General features: G+C 40.9%; 1 protein-coding gene across 5 annotated transcripts in view; it reads left to right on the plus strand.

Moving 5' to 3' along the window:
* Positions 1-15,327, plus strand: part of FILIP1 (filamin A interacting protein 1) — a 110,941-nt gene that overhangs the window by 46,445 nt on the left and 49,169 nt on the right. The gene's annotated exons all lie outside the window — the stretch shown is intronic.

The following is a 15,327-nucleotide window of genomic DNA, read 5'->3' on the forward strand; positions in this document are numbered from 1 at the left end:
CACTTAAAAAGAGGCAGAAACAACCACAGGGGAATCACTTTGAGAGAAAAGGACAGCAAATATAGTGAGTGTAATTACAATCGTTGATGCAAGTATTCAAGAGACAAATCTGCAAGTCAGTAACACTGAAAAAGGAATTAAGACGGCCCCTGGACCTTCTGCATATTAAAATGTTGCTCAGGGCTCAGCCAAAGCTCTGCCTGTTCTGCCTGGCCTCCAGCACTCTGCACATTCCCTGCCTTGAAAAGACTCATTAGTTTTATTTCTTGGAGTAGTGCTCGCTTTAAAGTTTTCTCAGTTGTCCTGTTTTGCATGTTTATTCAGCCCAGTAGTAAGTCCACGATGGCAGACAGCCTGATGTTGTGCTTAACTCATCCCCCAAATGTCCATCCAGTTTTGAGGATTCTCTTTAATGCTAATACATCATTGAACTCTCAGAAGTGTCAGCCTTCAGGGAATTTCAAAATAAAGAGCTGAAACATGGTATTTCAGAAAGTCAATATGAATCCTTCTAACTTTTCAAAACTTACCCCTTTTTGCAGTAGGACCGCTTGCCAAATTTGTACGTTCTTTTGTTTGCACTTCAGTGATATTTTTCACTGACCTATGGACTAGCAGAAAAAAACCCGCCCAACCTGTGTGAAAACATTTTATCTCAATCCCTTTATTCTAGTTAACCATCATTATTTAGCATTTCATATAAGGCTTTACTTTTTTCCTGAAACCCACATTCATAACTTTTTTACTCTAATTTGGACTTGTTATCATCTTATCTGATTACAAGAAGCAATTGTTTTGTTAATGTCTTTGGTATATGAGTCACCTGAGTTGCGCCTTTACCATAACTCTGAGATTTCACCTCATTAAGGATCATTAAGTATCACTCTTCCTGTACATAATTCACCTTTGGTTTGTCAGAAAGTACTTTCAAGTTTCAGGAAATATGTATTCAAACTAAATAATTTTGTCACAAAGATACAGAATGGTTGTTTTGCAGTGAAAAATTATGGAAAAAAGCAAGAAAATCTACTGAATGCAATTTTGCAAAGGAAAAATCTTTTATCATTACAGAACAGTATCCATTTTTATAGTGCTTCATTTTGCTTTATACAAAAACTTGTATATGACATTTCCTAGAAGATGGAGCTAGCATGCAGCTTCAGTGGTGACTAGAATCAAACCTCATTAGAAAGGTGTCCTGCTCATGTGCTGTTCAGAAAGATTTATCCTGAAGTCCCCTTTGTGGTCTGGAAAGGGGAGGTGAAGAAAGTCACTAATGTTTCCTGCATGGCAATAAATGTGGTCTTTATTCTTATCTCTGAGTAATTCTCCTGTTCAGTACATGGAAATGTGGCTCTTCACCATAGTCTTTTACTTTATGGGGGAGTTACACAATCTTTAAGGGACTGCCCACCTTCTGATTATCCCTATGAGGTGGTGGGGATAGCTGCCATCTGCACTGTAATATGGGCTGAAAATCCTCACCAAGATGATACTCTCATTGTCCTGGTCAATACTTTTAGGGATATTTGTACATACAGACCCCACAGAGATGTTAGGCACTGGCTAAATCTTCCTGGTGTCACGGGAGGATTGTGAGGACAACCAAGCTGGTAGTTGTAGAGTGCGTTTGTTTTTCTGCTCCTTACTGCCAGGCAGAGAAGAGAATCGTTATTCTTTTGAATCCACAGGAGCTTTGAATTTCATTTCAAAAACCCCCTTTTAAATTAGTTATTTACCTGGTACCTGTGTTGAACCGTTACTGAATCGGGCAAGCTATAGCACTTTGGCTTGAGATGAGAGCCTGGCTTTGATGCTACAAATGAAGATGCGCCAAGGAAGACTCCAGCCAAAATAAATACTCTGGTATTACCTCCTGGCCGTCACAGTGACCTAATGCACTGAGTCATTTCGTGGCTTTTCATTTTCAGGTCTGTTTGGACACTTCTGGTGGCTGGCTGGCGTTTTGTTGGACTGACAAATCAGACTGTGGGTTTATTTTGAAGCCATTTCAATACTGGCAAAGCAAACATTATATAGGCATATGTAAAAAGATTTTGTTTTGAGAAGAACAGCAGGCTGTACCTGTAGGGAGATTCCCTCCCTGTAGGGGGGAATAACATACCATGACTGTTTACTTAGCAGCCACGAGCAGGATAGATCTTACGTCTGCACTATCAAAGGCAGAGCATGTAGACACTGCCTTGTAAACCCCAAAGAGCGAGCGCAGCAATGGGAAGTAATCTGGTTGTGACAACCATGGGGTTAGCAGGGTAAACTGGTAATGTATACGTATGCTTCATGTGCTTAGTTCACTAGCCACATAATCTAACAACATAGCAAGCATAGACCCATGCCATGCGGCTGCCGGTATGAATTTTGAGTCCTAACTTTGGGACCTGACCTCCCAGATCTTCATTTTGAAGGTGAATGTGCCAGTAAACTGTGGAGATATGCCCTAGCAGTGAAGTGAAGTTTATGTCTTTCTTTTCTTTTTTTTTTCTTTTTTCTTTTTTTTTTTTTTAATTATAATAACCTCAGGTAGTTTTCCTGTGCTGTAGCTTCCAGGGTCAAGTTGGACTCAGCTCTCTCTGCCTGTTGTCAGGCTCCCTGGCTGGGCCCTGTGCACTTACTGAATATAGAGAAGGAAAGCTTTTCGTAAATGGCTGAGGTCACCGTAGCCTAGGCCTTATTTTGTAAGAAAACAAAAGGGGAGAAAAAGTATACAGAAGCTGCGGTGATGAAAATGTATCCCAATATACATGGCAGGAGAGCTCTTAAGTGCAACTTCTCTGAAGGACAGTGGGAAACAAATGAACTGATGACAGGAGCTGATTTTAAAGGCCTTATAGCTCAGTGCAGTGTCTTTTCTCTTGTGAGATCTCACTGCTCATATAAAAAACAGTGATTACAGGGTCTTTAAATACATATTGGATATACAGGGACAAAAAAATCCATGAAGGATTTCTTTCTATACCTGAAAAAAAATTCTAATTTTTAAATACTGCAAAACTGATTTGAAAAGAAAACTTCAAACACCAGGAGAATAAATCGGACAATGAAGGTATAGTATTAATTTCCCTGGTAGTTGCAGTGATTTCAGTCAAACCAACATGTGAATATTATTAATTACAGACCAACATAGGCAGTGTGCATCTTTACAATGATGATATAATCCTATCTGTGGTTCACAGATTTTTGTCCAACAGCCTATGTATTTGTCCTGGCAGGAATATATTCCCTGTACACTTTCTGAGCCACAGCCATTAATCTCCAGTGATACCAACACTGATTTTCAACATTTCCTGATTAGGGGCCTGAAGGGAAATGAGGAGCAGTATTCATACATGTTTACCATTCACTGTTGTGTTGTGTGCTTGGAAAAAAAACCCATAATAATAAAAGTTCATTTATGAAGACAGCATCTCACTAAAAATCATTGGATTTTTCAAGAAAAATAATTTCTTAACCAGGTTCCGTGCCTGTTGCCAGATGACTGTTTAAGCTTGGGAGACAGTTTCCTATGTTTCATACCAATTCAAATAGTAACAACTTTTCCACTCAAGGCCTTTGTTATAGGCCATGTTTGACTGTGTTTCTGCAGTGCAGAAATGGCATTCATCTCCTGCAGCTCAGCCACCCGTTCCTGTTGAGGTCCTTCACACACTTTAGGGCAGGTGGAAGTGCTTCCTGAGAGCCTGGTGCTGTGGAGGAGCAGAGCTTGTGCTTTATCTATACTTCCTGAGAAGTCTTTGGACTTCCAAATGGTCGAGTGTAACGCTGGGTTTGGACTGACTTTTGAAGGGAAACACTGTGTAGCAGATATTCAGAGGTAAATCTATTTGCATAGAATCCCTTCTTCAAGGGGAGAGACCAAATGACTCCACTGTCAAAGGAGCCCTTTCCTTTAATCTGCATTTATTTAAAACTGCATTTAGTGGTTAATTTGAGTGCTCACACAAGGTGTCAGAGCTATAGCTCCCCAGGAAGGACGTCTCCCCTTGCCTGGGGAGCAGCAGCCAATGCACTCCATGGCAAGGTGTGCTCTCCCTATATCTCTGGCTCTGGCTCGACGCCAACACTCCTCGTCATGTCCAGTTTGGTGTCTCTGATGAGGTTGCTAATGAAAACATCATTCCAGGATTAAGACTGGGGTTAGCAGGTTAATTGCATTTGTGCCCCTGATTACCAAACTGCAGATTGCACTGGTGGCTTCATCAGCTGCAGGGGGGGCTTGTGTTGGGGCAGGTACCAGGGGCTGGTTGCTGATGGTTGAAATAGGGTAACTGTGGGGGGAAGGAGCTCTGTCATCCAAGAGAGCCAGGAGGAGCTCACCTTCAGGTGGGCTGCAAGACTTTCTTCTTGACCTGGGTGTATCAGGGAAGGGTTAGCAGAGGTGAGGGCTATGTGTTTTGTTCTCTCTGGTAAGGTTTTCGTAAGTTTTTTATGAAAAAATTAGATAATTCTTTACTGTTTCTGACATTTTAAAAGGTATTTTAGTATTTTGCCATCTGTCTTTCTATCAGAAAAACTAAGCTTTATAAATGTAATGGAAAGGAAAATTCTTTACTGTTTCCATTTTTCTGCCTTCTACTTTCTTTCCTTTTTGTAAAGCTACATATTTTATTGACACTTTTTGATTTATAATCATTCTGTTCGGTTCTCTCTCCTAAGATCTAACGTTCCCTCTTTCTTCAGCTTTCCTTCTCTTCTTTATTTCTCTGGTAGTGACCTCTTCCCTTATTCTACCTTTTTGTCTCTTCCTAACTCAGGCTTTTCTTATCCTCATACTGCAGACGGATTGACTGACCCATTTTCCTGAGAATCCTGGAGATAAAATTGTAGAAAATGTGCTGTAGATCAAGTCCCAGCAGCTGATTCTTTAGTCAACCTCTTCATTTAACCTTTGTTAAATTCATCAAGCTGTGTTTTAAGGTTAGGTGGGTTGTTTACCTTGACTACTCCTATTAAAAAAATTCAGAACTGGAAAGCTTTAATGTTCAGCAGATTTCTCTCTTAATTTCTAATTGTAATTATGTCTAGTGAAATCTTTATGAAATTGCGCTATACACTGATCATTCTTTGAAAAGTCTACCTCTCTCCCTACTGTTTGGTGCCTGATGTGTTAGTAGCCAGCAGTTTCGCACTCTCTGAGCCTTTGTTTCACAGTGCTAGCCATGCCATGTCCTTTTAGTTTCCTCTAGCAAACAGGCTTTCCACATCTCCTGTCACCCCTTGATCAGCACCACTTACACCCTGGGTTCATCTTTCTTAAAGTTTGTTGCTGGAACTGCACATGGTGCAGTAGGAGAGAGCTCATTGGTGCCTCATACATTTGTTTTAACATTTCCCTTTCGCTGCTGACATGGCTTTACTTGGCCTTCCTATCACTTGTCAGTCTGACTGATATAAGTGAGAGAGTTTGATTCTTTAGCTGTAGTTGTGATGTTTTTCTCTCTGTCTCTTTTTCCTCTTGCTGCAATGTGTGAACTTTCATGTAATGCCTTGAACTGCTTTTGTTTCAAAGTTGACTCTCCTGAGTTGTTGGAACAACATTGTAATAGCCACCTAGATATTGTTTAGTTAAAAACATTGTACAAACTCATGTATTTTTTTCTTCAGTGCCTTTCTTGATACTCTTGCATTAATATTATTAAATATTGAGCTGCCTGAAAGGTGGGTGGAAACCAGATGTTTCTTTTGGGCAATCTTAAAGTCAGAAGAGAAAGTTGTGACAAGATGCCTTGGCACCAGAGGAAAGAGTACATAGCAGAGTGAAGAGCAGGTGTTTTCAAATGGTCATTAGCAAAATCCTGTAGTTTGAGAAGCTAGAGAGGATCCAGAGTGGAAAGATTAGGTAAAGCTAGTGAAAAGTGCATGTAAAGTAGTTTTGCATACATGTTTATAACTGCGAAGTCTTGTTAATTGGATTGAAATAGATTAGGATTTTCTGAGCGTATCATACAGATGAAATTCAAATTCCCCAAGAGAAAAACTTTGGCATGTGCAAAGCTACAGGGAAAAAGAGAAGATAGGGTTAATGTGAGGAGGGAGAGGTGACTTAAGGAGAAAGGAATGAGAGGAAAGAGGTTGGGCAATAGAAGAAAAAGAGTGTAAGGAAAAGGGGAATAAGACAGTGATAAATAGAGCCAAGCTAGAGTCTTGGAAAGGACAAGACAATGAAGAGAAAGATAGTAGCCACACTGTAGCAAAATAAGAGCCTAAAAAAATCCCCCGAAATGTCTGGCGTAAGAATATCAGTACAACAAGTCAAAAAATTCTCTCCCCTCTGACTGACTCCTTGTTTGTTTGTGTTTTCCTGGTGAAGCAGGCTTTCCAGGGACAAAAAAATTAAGTTAGGATAGACTTCAGACCACAAATTCTCTCTTCTATTTTCATTGAATAATTTATAACCAGAGATTAATTTTGTCCAGAATAGTGTTTTTTCTGTAGCTTGCAATCATTGCTCTGCAAAGTGCAGGAGATATCATGGGAGATGAGCGGGACTTGTCTAGCAAGTCCCAGAATAATGAATTTTAAAATAGAACCCTGCTGTTTTATGAGAGAGGGGAGAAAAAAAAAAAAAGATAAAACAGTCGACTGAAATATAGTTAAATTGTGCCATTCAGGCAATTTCCTGCTCCCTCTGAAATGAAGGGCAGATGTACTACAAACCATAGTGATGATAGCCATCTCTTTGGTAATAAAATTGCTTTAGAATTATATGTTTTTCAAAGTAATTATCCTCAATAAAATGTCACTGTCACTGGACAGCTGTAGTCTGAAACCTCTTTCAGAAAGACATTTTAACATCCTTCTCTGTTAATGACTGAGCTGTACTTAACAGAGCTACATCTGTCGTGTTATTTAGGCTTGGAGGGTCAGAAGAGACAGGAATAATTGGCAGGTGTCTCTGATCCGTTGAACATCTCATCTAGAGTGGAGGGAAGAGTATGAGCAGCTTTTTTAAAAAAAAAAAATAAAAAATAAAAAATTCTTGGTCTCCTGTCCAGAACAGAATAGAAAGGGCTGCCCCTGATCAACTTTTAAGTTTTGGTCCTGTTCCCACTGGGATCAGTGACTTTCACTGATCCTCCTTTGCAATCTTTTTGAAATAAGTTTAATCAACTGATGTCACTTGACTCTATTTTTTTTTTTTTCAAATTTACTTAATAGAAATTGTATACTCAGTGCAACGGTAATGAGAAACCTTGTATCTTTTCTCATTTTCTTGACAGAAGGCTCACTCTGTGGGAGAAGAAATGGCCAATCCTTTTGCAATAAATGCTAGATGCATGGACTCTCTGGCTTTAAAATATCTGGGATTCTTGGGAGAGCTTGCAATGAGCATATGTCTTATGTGTCATAATGCTGTCCAGTACTCTGAGTCACCAGCTGTTAATTTAACATTGCAGTTGTAGCTGAGTCTGTTTTTATTAACTTTGCTGTCCCAGTTGTGTATTTATTAAGTTTGTGTCTCCTGTTCTCCAGCTGGGGATCAGATAAGCTCTTGAGAGCAAATCAGATTGTTTTCCATCCAAAATGAGCTTTAATAAAAGCAAATATAAGTCTTTATATAATAATTGTGAGAACATGGCTATCTGAGAAAGTGTCTTGTTTCTAGGGTTAAAGGCTCCACCTATTGGTTGACTAAAGTGAGAGAAATGTAACATTTTCACATAGAAAACTGCTGTCCCTACTGAACATCCTGTGTCTTGCCACATCTTTACGAAATTGCTGGCTTCAGTGCAGAATTTTGCGTGATGTCCAGAATAAAATGAGCTCAGTGACTTATTTCTGAGGGCTGTGCACATGCAGCATCCAAAATGATGCACTGCTGAGACACTATGAAGGGAAGTCCTTTCCTAAGACAGGAATCTTTTGGATTTTGCAAGGGAAGTCTTTCTTATCCTGGAAATGATTGTTTTTCTTTGCATAAAAATTAGCAGTCAGTGGAACTGACTAACCCAACTACAGTTGCATGGTAACTTCCAGGCATTTGTCACCTTCAGATTTAAACAAGTCAGAAACAGATGTATTGATGTGGCCAGCTTCATAATGAAAACCTTATTCCCCAGTATTGGCTCACGCAGTCTCAGCAGTTCAGGCAAAATGGCGTGTTGAAGGTCTTCAGAGTTGTTCCTGGGAATGCAATGGGAGGATGGACAGGGGAGAGGATGTCCAAGTGGGGCTTGGCGATGGCAAGGGGAAGGACAGACATTGGGAAGTATCAGGGGTATTTTAGAGACAGCAGGAGGCTCTGAGGGCATCGTGGGCATGACCAGGAGCTCTCGCTCTGCACCTTTCATTGCCCACCGTCTCTAAGTTACTTCACTCTAAGAGTTCGTGCCACTTCCTTCATTTCCTCTGACAACTCCTCTGTTCAAATAATTGGCTATGCTGGTGAATGCTTGCTGTAATGCAGTCCTACTGTTCTTGCCCATTCATCAGTCATCAGTAACTTGAAAGCACATCCGTGTAGCACAGAGCACTGAAAAACAGCTTGTTGAAGCCAACAAAATGCTTGGACAAGAAAAAGTTGTGTATACAGTTTATTACACATGTATACACACTTATGTCTCTTGGTATCCCACTCTGAGTTATGCTCATGTCTCCGCAGAGGAGGCAGAAGGATTTCCTCTGAATGTCATCATCCTGACGACTACAGTCCCGCTGGCACCAGTGTGTCTCTTGCTCCGTCCTGCTCCATGCACGCTCATTCCTATCAGAAGGCAGCTAGATCACTGTGGAAAAAAAAATACCTGGGCAGGTTTCTTCCTCTTGGACAGGGAGTACTTCTTATGCCAGCAGCTTCGAGTGCCTCCCTGACGCTCAGGTCAGAGCACATAATTTCAGGTGCTTCAGTTCCTTATACAGCCAATGAAGCACTTTCAAAGAGCAATTTAGACAACCCGAGTTACGTGTCCAATGAAGATACTTTTTAGTTTCCAATGGATTTCAACAAATTGGATGATAGTATAGAAATACATAAACATGGAGGCAACAAAAGAATATAATGAATGGGGGGAAATTAATAGGAGAACAGCTGTATTGATGTCAGATTGACATATTTTTTTGTAGTATTCATAGCGTTAGTACCTCGATCTTATATACACTTATTAATTAAATCTCACAGCATTCCCGGGAAGAATTATTTCCCTTATGGAATGGAAATTGGAGTATGGTGAGGTGTGAAGCTTTCTCGTGTGAAGCATGAGAAAGAGGTCCATGAATAGAACATGGATCTCTTGCGTCTTGGTCCAGACTGGTCAATGTAAGATTAATGGGCAAATGATAACACAAGAAAAAGGAAAATAATTTTTTTTTTCTGTTATTACTCTTTCATTAGTCATCTTTCTTTTTTTTTTTCTTCCTAAAGAGGGGCTAACTGATCACAAAATAAGTTGTGGTTATAAAAGGAACACTGCAACTTACTACACAATTCCAGCAATATCAAAACACCTTAATGTGTGGGAAATGTGCTGCAATTTTAATGAATTCCTATACTGCTGTAGTATTGCTCATGGTTGGCCATTCACCTGGGATATGGAAAGCTGCAGATCATTTCCTTAGCATGAATAAGCTAGAATAGGGACTCAGTCATTCGGGTTTTCATGACTGATTTGGAGTACCTGAACCAGGGAGCTCTCCTCTGCCTTTGCAAGCATTGTGGTGACTAGGGCTGCTCAGAGGAAAGACATAGAGTTACTTTGGTAATTACCTCTTTTGTTAGGATTCACATTCCATCCCGCAGCCATACACCAGCCCTGAACTGTGAATACAGTCATTCCTGTGCTGTTGTTAATGATTCTTCTTGCTCAGGTGTCCAAAAAGGTGTTTTAACAGAAGTTCCTTCCTCTCCCTGCCAGCTAGTTTGATCAATCTGTGGTCTCTGCTTGCTGCTGGACTTCAGGTCACGTGCAACATGTTCTTCTATGGTTAATGTTGGCTGAGACGTAAACTCTGTGACTGGATATGGCAAACTCAAAACAGTGGGGTTAGCCATTGTGATGCATTGCTGAAGCATGTAGAGCATATCCCAACATGCACATGTTTGTGCACATAACTGACAGTGACCCCTCGCGTTGGTCTCTCTGTGCTGACTGGATCATGACACTCTAATTCCGTATGCTGCAGTAACTGCCCCACGGTTCGACAATATCAAGCAAAGCGCTCTTTCAGTGTGAAAAGACAAGACAGGATATCCCAGACCCTAATAATTCTGAAAACATCAAGCAGTGTGGAGTTAATACTTCTCGGGGCCTTGCCATGGGAATTTTCTGGCCGTGGCCCAGACTACAGATAATTAATTATGTCAGTGAAAGGCTCTGGTGGCCTGTTTTCTTCAGAAAAAAGTGACATCATCCATGGAGCTCTCTGGCAATAAAGCAGAACAAAGCTGTGTGGGCAGGAAATAACAGACAGATGTCTTCTAGCGCTCATTTGATCTGTTTCGAAGCTTGCTGTAAGAAATAATACATTGCTCAGTACTGCTTCTCCTCAGCTCTGCAATCTTTAGCGTGGACTTTTTTAAACATAAGAGGCCAAATTAATCTCTGATGTAATTCTTTTGGAGCCACTTCAGAGCATTTGTGCAGTGGATGCACAATCATGTGCCTCTCCTCCAGTATTGATTTTAGGAGGACTTTCTGTATTATCACGGTAAGATAAAGCACAACAAAATGAAATACACTGTATAGCTCCAAAGGCTTCATACAAGGTAAGAAAGTTCTGCATGGTGTGGAGAAGACAGGACAATTCTGTTTCATATCCCCAGGCCTGAGGGATCACTTGCATTTCTGGATATATTTCGCTAAACTTTTGTACAAAAGCAACGATGGTCACTTTTTGTCACTGAAGTAATCTCTTTACCTCCAAAGTTAATGACATACATAGACCCGAGTCCAGAAATGTTAAAAGAAACTTGTGCAAGTGAATTCCACAGTTTCAAGTATTAGGAAATCAAGCTAAGATGAAAGGCAAGAAAAAGACTTTGCTGTACATAGAGTCTTCCTTGCAAGAAAAACTATGCATACGTATCATTAGCCAGCAGTTTGCATGTCTAGCATCACTGAGTGATATAAACAAGGCTACTTCAGATATGTGGTACAGGAAAGAAAAATATTTCTTAAGTCTTTAGCAAAAAGGAGCTTTGTATGATGCAATGTGCAGTAGAGTATCTAATCTCCCAGCTTCGAAGCACAGTTTGTACATTGAGTACACCTGACCCGGAAGACAAGTTGCTACCCAGTCCTTGTAGCAGTATGAAAGGATAGCTTGAGGAATCAGGCATTTAACGAAAGCGTCATTCTGGTAGGCAGGGGTAATTTTTATTACTTTCTCTATTTATATTTACAGTATCATGACACAAAATGAAGAAAGGGCACTTTCCTTTTAATCATTTGAATTTCCTCCTAAGGTAAGAAAAGAAGGGAAATTACTGAGTTTAAATGTAGATTAGCGTTAAGAAAGTTTTGCAGATAGTTTTTCAAGAATACCTGCTTGAAGATGCTTTCTTCATTAATGTAAAATAAACGGACACAGGGTAGTCACTCTCTGAGGTCTCTAATGGGGATTATCAGAGATAAAACTATTCCTGCACTGGCAGCAACACAGCATGAGCTTGTCCTGGATAGTGCAGAAAGCAGTGTGAGAACATCCTCCTGATTTCCCTCAAAAGGATGCCTTGAGTGTGATGTTTGTTAGGTCTAGGTGAAACATTTGTAAAGTTTACTGGAATGCAGGAAATCGGCCGCTGGTAAGATCACGACATTACATGGAGAACCTGTGACCTTATCTAGTTTCTGATGCAGTATAGAGCAGCTGCTGCACTATAAATAACCTGAACTGTGTGAAATGCAAGTAACAACATAAGTAGAAGCAAAGGTTCCTGTCTGTGGTTTGATAGTTATTTCTTGCCATTAATCACTGGCAAGAAAAATAGGGCTTCATAAACATTAAACCTCTATTACTTGTGCTTTCACTTGTGCAGGCATAATAAAGTGTCATGATAACAAGAAAATAAATAGTCAAAAAAAGGAAATATCAGATCTTCCAAATATAGCATAAGTGCATTCCCTGTAAATACTACTACTGCTCCCAAATTTTCAAAACTTCTTTTAATTAATTGAGAGGATTGTCATCATGTTATTGAATATTTAGATTTCTCTGAAGTAGTTAGATGTATTTTTGATGGCTCCAAACATGGAGCTATGAAGGAAATAGTTACTAGTAACTGATTTAAAGAGAGGCATATTGTGAATTTGCAGGAAGGCGACTTACAAACAAAATCCAAGAGTTTAGGAGATGTACTGGCAAAACATCTTGAATTGGATTTTACTCTCATCTGACAGTGATTACTTTGACTCTATTCAGCCCATCTTGAATACAACTGAATTTTTTTTCCGATTTACTAGGTGCCTTACATGAAATGAGTTTGATCAGCTCAGTCCCATTTCCCAGGTGACAAATGGGCTGTGGCAAAAATTCCCCGTTTAGTGGGTGCTGAGTTTTGTTCGCAGTCTCACGGGAGAGGCCAAAGACTGTGGGAATGGGGAGAGGGGGCTGTAGTAAATTGGCAGGGCAGGGCACGAGGAGGAAGCACGTTTGAACGCCGGGCTTGTGTAACAGTATTTCCATTGACCAAGAATTTGGTTGCTAGGCTGCCGGTCCCCTTTTACAAGCAGCAGAATCATGCTATTGTTCCCTAAATGGTTTCAGTTTTATGCAGGGACCTCTTTACATCCTTTCTATATCATTTAAATATTTTACTAGGCACGTAGTAAAGCTGAGTTTGGAACTCAGACCCCTGCTTTGCTCAAGCCAGTGAGCAAAAGAAAGCCCTTCTTTTTTATTCTGCCAAAAAGTGAGTATTTCAGGGTAACCCTGCAAAGAGTGGCCTCATGTCAGCCTTCCAGCTGGGTGGCTAACATGCACTCTGGAGGGGAGGGGAGCATTGTCTTGGGGAATTTGTATTTCCCAGGTGGAAATGCAGACACCACATCTTAAGTAAGTGCACTAATCACTAGGTAGTAGAGCGGAAGGAAAGGAGACCAGGCAAAGCTGTGCAGGACAGCAGTGATCCATGGCACTTCAGCCCCTCCATGGACATACTCAAGATCTAAGGCCATCAGCCTTCAGAATTTGTCACCTCCAGTAAGCATAAAACAAGGCTTAGGTACAGTTCAATTTTGCAGTTCCTCTATTAGCAGGGACAGCTAAAGGAGTTAACTGAGTACTGTGTCCAGTTCTACTCCCCACAATTTAAAAAAGATGCAGACAGGCTGGAGAAGGCCCAAAGGAAGGCCATGGTGATCAAAGGGCTGGAGAATGTGCCCCATGAGGAAAGATACATTGAAGGAATTGGGTCTTTTCTCCCTGGAGAAGAGAAGGCTGGGGAGGGGCTCATCACAGTACTCCAGTACTTAAAGGGCAGCTACAAAGATGACGGAGGCTCTTGCTTCACAAGGAGACACGGAGAAGACAAGGGGCAATGGAGTACAAGCTGCAGCAGGAGAGGTTTCATCTTGACATAAGAAAGAAATTTTTTACAGTGGGAACAATCATTCACTGGAACAGCCTCCCCATGGACGTGGTTGAGTCCCCATCACTGGAAGTTTTCAAGGACAGGGTGCTAGATGATCTCATTTAGACTTCCTTTCCCATGAAAAGTTGGACCAGATGATCTTTTGAAGTCCCTTCCAACGTGGGCTGTTCTATGGTTCTATGAGTTTGATGGACAGGGAGTCTCTAAACAGACTTTGCTCCTGGCAAAAATGAGTGTGGAAAAACACCGCTCAGCATATCTGGCCTTCTGTGTTTCTTGCCTTGGGAGTATTTCTAAGAGGTAAAAGTGACTTCTTCGTTAATCTGTCTTCATTGCTCCTACTTGTAGAGAATCAGGTACTTAGGAGAACTGTATTAACAGAAAAATCTGTTTGTTTTCAAGAATCCACAATATGAACAGTATAGATAAAAAGTTATCTTGGGGTTTTCTGTAGGACAATTTAAGTGATGAAAAAACAATAAAAGTAAACGTATGTGTTTTCTAAATTCTGTATCTTTAATTTAAAGAACTCTTCTGACTAATTGCAGTCTTCTGGACTTACGCAAATAACTTCCATTGTGTTACAAGCTGTTGCAATATGTGGTCTTCTCATGCCTGAATATTCTCTCACATCAGAACACCAACAAAACAAAACAAAATGACTTAAGAGATGGCTTTCCTGTGCCAAACGCCATGTTTCTTTTACCAAAACAGCTAACAACTTTCCTCTGGGATTTGTATACAAGTTTACTTCCAATTTGAAATCTCATCCTTGTGTTTGTCTCCTAGTTTATGATTTATGCTAAACAGCATTGTGCTTTGAGACAGGGGAGGCACCTTCAGTAAATGTCCATCAGTAGAAACAGCTTGCCAGTATGGTTCCCTCTTCTTAGCAAGGACCCCCCACTTTGAGCCTCTTGTACCTCTTCCCAGGCACATGAGTTGAAGTAGACCAAGTGTTCCTCCACAGGATTATTCTGACTTGTTGTCTGAAAATAGGCTGTATCCTGCAGTTTAATATCACAATAGTTGTTCACTATACGTTGAAAGAAAACATCTCTATGTGAGCTACCCTCTAGTTGTTTCAGTGGAATATTCGTCATCTGGAGGAAACGTGAAATCATGAGTTACACAGGCCTGCTGTTTCAGCTCCTTCCCTCTACATTTATCCTAAGGAGTTTCAGAGAGACTAACTGGAGTTTGCAAATCCTGAGGCTGATGGGAGTTTAGGATGTCACCTGGGCCTCTCTCTGACCTAGGCTAGCTCCACTTCACAATCTTCCTATGCTGGGGATTGTTGCTGACCAAATAAAAAGCAAATTTCTCTTCAGTTTATTATTAGCATGAGGCCCCTTTTTTGGGCCAGTGCTTCCTAGCAACCTGAGGGTCTGTTTGTTAGTTTGCTTTTCACAAACTGTTATCATAAGCCCATGGAAACAGAGTACTTGGTGAATTAGCTGATACCCTTGAAAAGATAACGATAGGAGCGGTGGCCAAGCCCAGAAAAGGCAGAAGGCACCTTGCTACGCTAACGTGATCCAGATCCTGAGTGCCTGCAGAGCATGGGGTGTCCAAGAAGGGGGATGTGAGCAGGGAGCTGCCTGCGCCCTGGGGATGGTGCCACCCAGGCTGGGTACCATCCCCTTGGGCTGTAGCAAGCGGTTTTTAGGGCTGACAACCCTGCCCTGTTCCCTGGAGCTAAGCATGTCACTGCTTCCTTTAAAAGACAAAGCCATGAATAAGGGTTTCCTTCAAAGCTCTGAACTGAACTTGGGTACCTT

This window comes from Chroicocephalus ridibundus, chromosome 3 (assembly GCF_963924245.1).
Source record: "Chroicocephalus ridibundus chromosome 3, bChrRid1.1, whole genome shotgun sequence".
NCBI lineage: Eukaryota > Metazoa > Chordata > Aves > Charadriiformes > Laridae > Chroicocephalus > Chroicocephalus ridibundus.